At 38.8% G+C, this 10,403-nt stretch overlaps 1 pseudogene across 1 annotated transcript; it reads right to left on the bottom strand.

The window, feature by feature from the left end:
- Nucleotides 1-7,208: 7,208 nt before the first annotated feature.
- On the bottom strand, nt 7,209-7,843 carry LOC309614231 (elongin-B pseudogene; annotated as a pseudogene). The gene has a single exon. The product of its transcript is annotated as an elongin-B pseudogene (transcript).
- Between the last annotated feature and the right edge of the window lie 2,560 nt (nt 7,844-10,403).

The raw sequence follows: 10,403 nt of genomic DNA, 5'->3' as shown, positions 1-10,403 counted from the left end.
AAAAGGAATAATTAGAGGAAGGAGCTGGGAAGCACAAGGAAAGGCCACTGACTTTTATCAGTTACTTACTATGTCCTGTGTGCTTTATGTACATGACCTTAGGCAGTTTTCATACCAGTTGTATTAGGTAGGTATAGTTTTTTAGTCTTATAGATGGGCAGTAAGTGGTGGAGCTAAGATCTGAGTATGTGGGCTGCTGGCTCCAAAAGCTTATTTTTGTTCTACTGCACCAAACTACTCTCTTCCTTACCCCTCAGGTTCTCATGATGCTCAGTAGAATATCAAGACATGCAAAGCCTTTCCTTTTGGAGTATTCCACAGCATTTGGCAAAGGTAATCACTAAAACTATGCTGAAAGTCAGACTCTCTGGCCTGTAGTAGACAGTGGCTTGAATTTTCTTACAAGTGAATTGCCATCAGACACGTGTTAAAATTTCATAGGAGTTGGGCAAATATTTCAGGAAGGTGGAAGAATTAAGCAGTGAGTAACAGTGACCTAACCAATAGGTTTTCTTCTTCTCAGTTCCTTAACTTTATAGACAAACAATTCTTTCCAGTCTTATTAACCTTCCCGAAGTAATCCAAATGGAAATGTTCCTGTCATCTTTGCCTTGAGAGTTATCATTATGTTCGAATTTCTAAAAGCCTTTGAGTAATTAAGAATAAGCAAAAGACATTTCTTTTCCAAGAAAAACATATCGACAGCTGAAATTTCTTTGGGAACATAAACTTTAGCATCACTCTTATTGCTGATGATCTGTAATTCTGTGAAATTAGACTTGTGAAACTGAACTGAAAGGAAAATGGTTATTACCAAATGAGGAATGGTTCAATTGGCCCAGATAATTATATAGTCAGGATAGTGAGCCATCTACTTCTGCACCTTGAGAGGTGCTCTAAAAGGTTACCCCACCAATGATTCCTTCATTGTTTTGTTAAAACACCCACAATTCCTATGATTAGAGTCATTCCTTTTGTGTTTCTTCAAGGCTTAATCCTAAACTTGGATGGGTAAGGGTCACATGTTCAGCAAACAAAACAAAAACAACAAAAAAACACCAACCCAGGGACTTCCAGTATGAGCAAATCTGTATAAGTAAACCTCTTTCTTCTTCAATTCCTGAAACTATATAATATTTTCAAGGAGAATAAAAAAAGCACACCCACTCCCCCATAGATTCCATCTTCTCTGAAAGTAGGAGACAAATATGATCCACAGACTGTGAAATAAATAAAGCAGCAGAGATGAGCAACGGCTGAAAGAAGAAAGGGAAGGAAAAAAGCAAGAGATTAGTAAACTAAAGACCCAGAGAAAAACAGATCTCAGAAAGCACTGTTAAGAATACACTTGTTGGGGGGGCTTCCCTGGTGGCGCAGTGGTTAAGAATCTGCCTGCCAATGCAGGGGACACGGGTTCGAGCCCTGGTCTGGGAAGATCCCACATGCCGCGGAGCAACTAGGCCCGTGAGCCACAACTACTGAGCCTGCGCGTCTGGAGCCTGTGCTCCGCAACAAGAGAGGCCGCGATAGTGAGAGGCCCGCGCACCGCGATGAAGAGTGGCCCCCGCTCACCACAACTAGAGAAAGCCCTCGCACAGAAACGAAGACCCAACACAACCATAAATAAATAAATAAATAAAATAAATAAACCCAAAGTTTAAAAAAAAAAAAGAATACACTTGTTGGGCTTCCCTGATGGCACAGTGGTTGAGAATCTGCCTGCCAATGCAGGGGACACGGGTTTGAGCCCTGGTCTGGGAAGATCCCACATGCCGCAGAGCAACTAGGCCCGTGAGCCACAACTACTGAGCCTGCGTGTCTGGAACCTGTGCTCCGCAACAAGAGAGGCCACGATAGTGAGAGGCCCGCGCACCGCGATGAAGAGTGGCCCCCGCTCGCCACAACTAGAGAAGGCCCTCGCACAGAAACGAGACCCAACACAGCCAAAAATAAAAATAAATAAATTAATTAAAAAAAAAAAAAAGAATACACTTGCTGAACCTGATGGGCTCATGTGAAGTGACTATGGACAATATAGATATGTTACAAACTACAAAAATTGGAGTGAAGCTAGGAGTTAGAATAGATGTGCTGATTGTCTCATCTATAGTAACTCTGATTTAAATGACATCATTAAAAGTTGACTAATCAAGCAATAGACATACACATTTTTAATAGTATAAATAACAGTAAGAAACATAATATTATTGATTTAAGTTGAGTGGTGGAGGAGAGAAAGGGATGCAGAAGAAAGAGAAAACACTATTTTTATTATTTCTCATAGCAGAGGACTATTATGCACTGGCTAAATGCATTAATAAGGGTAATCACCAGAACAGAGCTACAAACCTTCCAAAAACTCAGAGCTATAGACAGAAAGCAAACCAAAGGAAACAGACTACATAAAGTCTTTAAAATATCTAAAAACAGAAAATATGAAACAGAACCAAGAGCAAACATATGCCATCTCAGTAAATATAAATGGGTTTAACCTACATATTAAAATAAGAATTTTAGATTAGACTGGATAATAAAACAAAAGCAAATTCTATCAATATGTCATATATAAGGGACACACCAAACAAAGTGATTCAGGATGCTTAAAATAAAAAGATGGGCAAAATCTACCAAAAAGGGGCACATTTTATCAATAAAAAAATGAAGACTTATGATCATAATATCAGAAAAGTGTGACTCAGCCCCATTTGCAGTACTTTGTAGTTTTGAAGAATGCAAAAAATATATCATTTATAAATATATATGTATCAAATAACATAGCAACAGCAATCATAGAGCAAAAATTATAGATGATAAAAACAGAAATAGAAGCATGTTGTTGTAGAAGACTTCAAATCAACTGTTAGTTTATAATAGTTTGAGTGGACAAAAAATATGAAAGGATATAGAAGGTTTAAATAACACAGTTATTTATGTGTTTGGTATGTATCAAACCATACCCTGAAAATAGAGCGCATGTATTTTTTTCAACAGCCCGTGAAATACTCATGAAAATTGACCACATTAAAAAAAAAATTAAGACACAAAAAAACTTCAGTAAATTCCGAAAGGTAGAAATACTTGAAAATCCTTTAATAAACCAGTTTCTTCAAATTCCCAGTTTCGCATTATTAATTGTTCTCATTTTAAAATTTAAAATATGGAATGCATAGTAGTAGAGGAACATACAACTTGACTGTACCATAAACACAGCATTAGCTTGCATACAAATACATTTTTTTTTTTTTTTTTTTTTGCGTGACACACGGCTTACTGAATCTTAGTTCCCCGACCGGGAATTGAACCCGTGCCCTGAGCAGTGAAAGTGTGGATTCCTAACCACTGGCCCACCAAGGAATTCCCCCAAATGCATTTTTAAGGAGAAAAACGAAAGAAATCTAAGTGCAGGAGAATGCTGGGTTTGTATTTTGCTAGTTCTTCGGGGTAATATTTTTATATCTACAGGAATAGCCTTAACATTATTCTAGAACTATTTACATAAATATTTATGGAGCTTAAAACATTTGGGAAGACCTCTAAATTATCACCCAAAAAAGAATACAAACAGCAACTTCATAATTATATCTACAATTTACTGAATGCTACTATGTCCCAGGCATTATCTACTTTACTATATCTTTATTTCCATTTCTATCACTTGTTTAAAAATTCCTCATTTAATCCCTATTACAACATTTAAAGTTATCTATTATGTCTCCATAGAGCAAAAAACTAAGGCTTAGAAAAATTAATTAACTTTGCAAATATCACACAAATAGTAAGCTACAGAACCAATATTTGTATGTAGATCTATACATTTCTAAGTATTTTCTTTTAAACAGTATCTACTATTAAAGTTAGATATACAACTAATCAAAATAAACACATATTTGTACCATAATTTGAGAAGGTTTTGGGTTCTAGAAAACACAGATTGGCATTAGTTACTTACCTGGCATAGTTATTTTATGTAGATAATCACAAAATTTTTTGCTTCCATACTTGCTTTCTTCTTTGTGGTCTTCCTGCTGAAACAACCTCAGAATTTCCTGTATCACTGAAACTGAAGAAAAGAGAGGGCCTATTTTTAAGAAATTAATATCTAATGATTAGTATTATAATTTATATATGCTTATTGTGGATAACTTGGAAAAGACATATTAAAAAAGTATGAGGTCAAAATTACCTAGTGCCATTTCGCTGTAATTCCTGTGTATATGTTGCTTATATAAACTTCCAGAAAAAAGTTGGGTTACAAAATCGGGCACCTTTGACAGGGTATGCAGAACAGTTTTCTTTCTTTCTTTTTTTTCCTGATAAAAACATTTTTACAACATCAAAGAATTAAAGTGTTTAATATTATATATCATAGTGAATGATACTAAATATCTGTGGTTTTAAGACATGTGAGTAAAATGTTTTGAGGTTGACCTTTTTTTTTTTTTTTAAATTAATTAATTTATTTTTGGCTGTGTTGGGTCTTCGTTTCTGTGCGAGGGCTTTCTCTAGTTGTGGCAAGCGGGGGCCACTCCTCTTCGCGGCGCGCGGGCCTCTCACTCTCGCGGACTCTCTTGTTGCGGAGCACAGGCTCCAGACGCTCAGGCTCAGTAGTTGTGGCTCACGGGCCCAGCCGCTCCGTGGCATGTGGGATCTTCCCAGACCAGGGCTCGAATCCATGTCCCCCACACCAGCAGGCAGAATCTCAACCACTGCACCACCAGGGAAGCCCCCGAGGTTGACCTTTTGTAAAACTTAACAAACTTGAATCATTTCAAAGACTATGTTGGAATTCATGCTAGGATCTTGTTCAACTAAAGTTTTTATGTTGCATAGTTTAAACTGTTTATTTTCTGACATTATCAAGCATGATAAATTAAAGATTATGTCTCAATAGCCAATTATAGATATTCTAAATTAAAGAGTGCCTTTATCACTGTAGTGAAAACCATTTTAAGCACTTGGAAATTTTTGCAGGTATTATATAGATACTCTTGAAGTTTCAATAGTCAAGAATATACAAAAATATCTCAGTAAACATTTATTTCAGTTTATGTATTCAATTATGAGTAGCTTCTTAAGCAAGAATAAAGATTCTTTATTCCCTATTTTCTTTACAAATGTTTCATGTGACAACTTTTGTAAAAATCTTGTAGTAGGCTTAAAGAGTGTTAGTATTTCATATTTTAGTTTGTTGCCACTTAATTGAACAGACATGAATTTAAGAATAAAAAGCATATAATTATGAAAATAATCATCAGTTATGTTTTCCTAATACTGCTTTCTATACCTGAAATGATTATTAAGTTGTAAATTATTTTATTAAAAAAAAGAAATACTCAAAAGTGTTCGATGAATGAATGAACGTTCTTGAGCACTTACCATGTTTTATTTTGGGTTCTCCTAAAAAACAGGTCCTGAGACAAGGATTTGAGAGTAATTTGGGAACTAATTTGAGTGTAAATTGGGAAGGTTTCAAGATTATTTAGGAGGTGAAGGGAACACAGGTTGGGGATCTTCTAAGTGAGACAGGGGAAGAAAAAGGAACCAGTGACATGTGTCTCACTGAGCCAGCTACTGTTATGGATGACTGGAGCTTGAGTCTGCTGGGGAAATTCTGTAAGCTAGTGTAGGATACATCAGGGTCAAAGGAACTTGACCTACCTGAATATCAAAGGAACTGGGACATTTATACACCAACTGGCAGAGGGGGCTCCGGAAGACAGTGAAAACCCTGAGGGAAAGAAAGGCAGAGGCTGGCTGTTGAAAGTTGGGCCCGGGTGCACTGAACTACTAAGAGGAGTAGGGGGATGCAGGTGGGACACGAGCAGCACCTGATTTTCGGTGTATGGAAGTATAGCATCAATAATTGAGGAAAGCTAAAATCAAAATGGATGAGTTTTTCTGAGCACACAAGTTGGATTGAGCACAAGTATAAAATCAAAGTTTTTTTTTTTTTCTTCCAAAGCTCCCTTGTCTTGTTTTTCTATTTTCTTTGTTCTTGCCCTACAGGTTTTCCCAACCAGAGCCCCCACTGCCAATGGGTGAATAAATATCCTAGTCACTTCCACTAGACTACGCTGTGCAGTTCTTCAATACTCAGTCTTGTCTCGATTGTGCCTAGAGCCCTTCCTTAGAATAGTTTGCACAATCTTTCCGCATTCTGAGAGCCTGGGATGTAGTATTAAGATTGGCTTCCATTTTAGGCTTCCTGGTTTTCTTTGTAATTTGTCCCTGCTGTTTTTAAAGAGATTTGCATTGATTTTGTCTCGTGCTAGTGGATGCCTAGAGGAACTTAATTGAAAAGGGACTGTGAACAACTTGGTAATGTGGGAAATGTAATGTAGGGGGTAAAATGAAAAATATTTAGCACACAACATGGTGAGGACACTTAGCAATCGCCATGGACTCTTGACTGAAGGTTGGTTCTCTACTCCGCCAGAGTTAACTTTCTGGTAGCTGGCTGATTCTCGGGCTTCAAGGGAGAGAGGCTGGGATGACTGGGATAACCTGAGGATTACCTAAGGGGCTCATAGCCATGGCTAACTACCAATTGGCACTTAAATATTATAATATTTTAACAAACTGTAAGTGCTGGCTGAAACTCAGCCCTGCGTATAACCTAGATAAAAACTTTGTCAATATTTACTTCTTTGAATTGGGTTTTTTGCCTGCACCTGTTTGCAGATGGGAAAAGGGAGTCTACAGAATCTCCCAAATGCCTGTAATTCACACTAGTTGTGGTCTAGTGACAGTAGGCGGTATGACCTCTAAAGTGACAATATGGACTGGATTAGTCTAGATGGGTATCTTAAAACCCTTGCTCCGATGCCATTTCCAAACAACAATCGGTTGTGAAAGTTTATCTACTTTTGTATGTAAGGTTATCAAGGAAAAGCTACAGGCTACTTTTTCTCTTTTTTAAAAAATATTATTTATTTTTGGCTGCATTGGGTCTTCGTTGCTGCTCACGGGCTTTCTCTAGTTTCCCAGAGCGGGAGCTACTCTTTGTTGCAGTGCGCGGGCTTCTCGTTGCGGAGCACGGGCTCTAAGCACAAGGGTTTCAGTAGTTGTGGCGCATGGGCTTAGTTGCTCCGCAGCACATGGGATCTTCCCAGACCAGGGATCGAACCCATGTCCCCTGCATTGACAGGCTGATTCTTAACCACTGTGCCACGAGGGAAGCCTACTTCTTCTTGAACGTGTGATCCCCTGATGCCTGCTACACATAACAAATTCCTGAAGGAAAATACCAGAATATGGATGAGCTGAATACCAAAATCTGGGTTGATTTTTCTTTTCTTTCTTTTTTTTTTTGGCACCCAATCTCTTTTATGGAGTGGGGGGAGTCGGGGGAGGCCCTGAGGGTGAGCTCTCACTGCACAGCTTGTTCATTAGCGCTGCTTCCTGGGTCCTGCGGCTTCATCACATCCGGCAGCTCCGGTGGGCTGGAGAAGGGCTTGATGGGCAGGGTCTCAAATGCTTCACCTGCCTGTAAGGCTAGCCCCACCCGCGGCTGGGTCTGGCTGGTGAGGCCACACTCACCCAATATCTTGCCATCGTCCAGAAACCGGTGGTGCTTGTACAGCCGCTGCTCGTCTGGCAGCTGCTTAAGGATGCCCTCGACGATGTGCTTCAACAGGAACATGGTGCTGGACTCTTTGCCTTCCATGAAGATGATGGTCTTGAGGTGCCGGATTTTGAGGAACACGTCCACACCGGCTACTGCCTCTCCCCTTCGACTAGCCGGCAGCTCCGCCCCCTTCCTGGCAGACCACACGCCGGCCCCCAGGGTGCCCGAACCCGGTGGCCCCGCCCCGCCCCGCCCCGCCTGCGTTGATTTTTCTAATCAAGGGGAAGTGAGTAATTTGGAAAGCTAAGGATTTAAATGGGTCATGAGCTTTCTCTTAGAAATAAAGAATTTGGTATTTCTCTGTTTCCAACATGTGTAATAGATTCTGAAGGAGATTCTGAGAATCTATGGCGCTGTTAAGCTGAATCCATTGTACAAATAAATAGTGTATAATTATTGCAAAATGTATAATTTTCAATTGTATATTCGTGGATTTAAATCACTTCTGATGTGACTTTCCCCTGAGGCGATTTTTCTGATTTCATGTTCATGCTTTTTTATTAAAATTGTTGCAAAGAAAAAATATCCTCCAAAACTTGGAAGAAAAAAAAAAGATTGTGTCACCTTGGTTTTTATTTTTAGACAATGTCCTGTTCCTAGGTCAAAGTTGGCAAGTTTTGTTTGTTTTCTGTAAAGGGCCAGATAGTAAATATTTTAGACTGTGTTCACCACCTGGTCTCTATTCAACTCTGCAGCAAAAGCAGCCACGTATAATACGTAACAAATGGCTGTGGCAGTGTTCCAACAAAACTTTATTTACAAAAAACAGGTGGTCAGCTAAGCCCAACTATAGTCTGCTGACCCCTGCCCTAGAGCCACAAGATATACAAGTTTGTTTGATTTGCCATTTACTGTTGATTAAGGCTCAGACAACTCACAACTTTGTAAAGTTGGATGTTCCTTTATTGGAAACTGGTAAGATATAAATGATTTTGCCCAATATTAGGCAAATAATTTTTGTGCAATGAAAATTATTTTTGCCTGATAATAACACGAATGATTTTTCTTATGTAGAAAAGTTAGTCCCAAAGACTGGTCTTATTTCTGGTAGGACAATGACCAATTTTGCATCTAACTTTGTGATTTATCACAGCATTTTTCCTTTTCTTCATTGATTATATAATCATTAGTTCTCTGTTTTTTATTTTTATAGAGCCAGAAATGGTATGATATTTATTTATTAATTATAAATTTATTTATTTTTGGCTGTGTTGGGTCTTCGTTGCTGTGCGTGGGCTTTCTCTAGTTGCAGCAAGCTGGGGCTACTCTTTGTTGTGGTGTGCGGGTTTCTCATTGCAGTGGCTTCTCTTGTTGCAGAGCACGGGCTCTAGGTGCGTAGGCTTCAGTAGTTGTGGCACGCAGGCTCAGTAGTTGTGGCATGCAGGCTCAGTAGTTGTGGTGCACAGGCTTAATTGCTCCACGGCATGTGGGATCTTCCCAGATCAGGGATCAAACACCTGTCCCCTGCATTGACAGGCAGATTCTTAACCACTGCACCACCAGGGAATTCCTCCCTGTATTCTTTTCTGAACCAACTTTGTCATCCTGCTGTCTCCCTCATTAATGAGTTTAATAAAACTTAGATTTCTGCTCATTATGGTTTTATATAAGAATTGCAATCTATGAAACACTTGGAAAATTATACTTTGGATATCATTCTGTTAAGATATTTACTTAGATTAGACCCCATGTTCTTGTCCTTCAATTTTATGACCTGGGAGAGGAAGAAAAAAATGTTCTCAACTGGCGATTCTAAAATAATGGAACTAAGAGCTAAAGATAAGTAAAAACTGTCTGAATGTGATACAGAAGCCATGGGTGCCTTGGATGGAGCAACCATTTAATCTAAATGCTGGGATGAGGCTTCAAGTTTGGCGATAGTAAAAAGTGTAGGAGACCAGAATGTGCGACCCCAAAATATACCTCTTTAGCATAAATGTCAATATTTAGAATTGACTATTTTGAGAAACAGCAGACACAGGAGAAGTTCTGAAAACAGGGTATAAGTTGTCTTTTTGTAAAGGAAATTTCCATTTGTAAAGGAAATTTCCGTTTGTGAAGGTGTCTTCCTCTCTGTACCAGGAAAAGAAGGATGACTCTAAATCACAAGAAACTCATCAATAGAGAAGGAACAGTCTTAAATCCGCATAACAAACCCTACGCTTCTTTACATACTTTTCCTGGTCACCTTCCCATAACTTACCTCCCCACACCCCCACCCCACACCCTTCTTCTTTTGTTTTAAGTGAAGATGGCATTTAGGCCCAAGTTCTAGCCACCTCTTTGAGTTACTCATCTGTGAGTTTCTCCCATGTATATATGAGATATACATGTTGATAAACTTCTGTTTGTTTTTCTCTTGTTAATCTGTCTTTCATTACAGGATCCCCAATGGAGAGCCTAAAAGGAAAAGATATTTCTTCTCTCCTACAAAAGCATAGGCATGTGTTTTAAGTTCTATTATAATTTGATAATGTGCCTAGGATAAACCTCTCACATCAGTTTCTATTTTCTGGCAACATTTATCTCAAGATTGCAGGTATTTTACCCACTGGAAGTAATCAGCACACTTCTCTAATGTTACCTTTACTTCCATACACTGAAAGTGAAACAGAATTAAAGTAGCTTTCAAGTGTATGCTAAAACCATTCATTTAATAATTTTTTCTAAAAAAGCAACCCTCAGGGGAATTTGAAAATTCCAACTACAGTTCCCCCTTTGGCTCACAGCAATGACTGTACCTGCTTTCAAGAGAGGCTGAACCTTTGAAGGACAG

Source organism: Balaenoptera borealis (assembly GCF_965194805.1).
Source record: "Balaenoptera borealis genome assembly, chromosome: 16".
NCBI classification, from domain to species: Eukaryota; Metazoa; Chordata; class Mammalia; order Artiodactyla; family Balaenopteridae; genus Balaenoptera; species Balaenoptera borealis.
The sequence above is the reverse complement of the archived record's forward strand: the minus strand, read 5'-3'. Positions and strand labels throughout refer to the sequence as shown.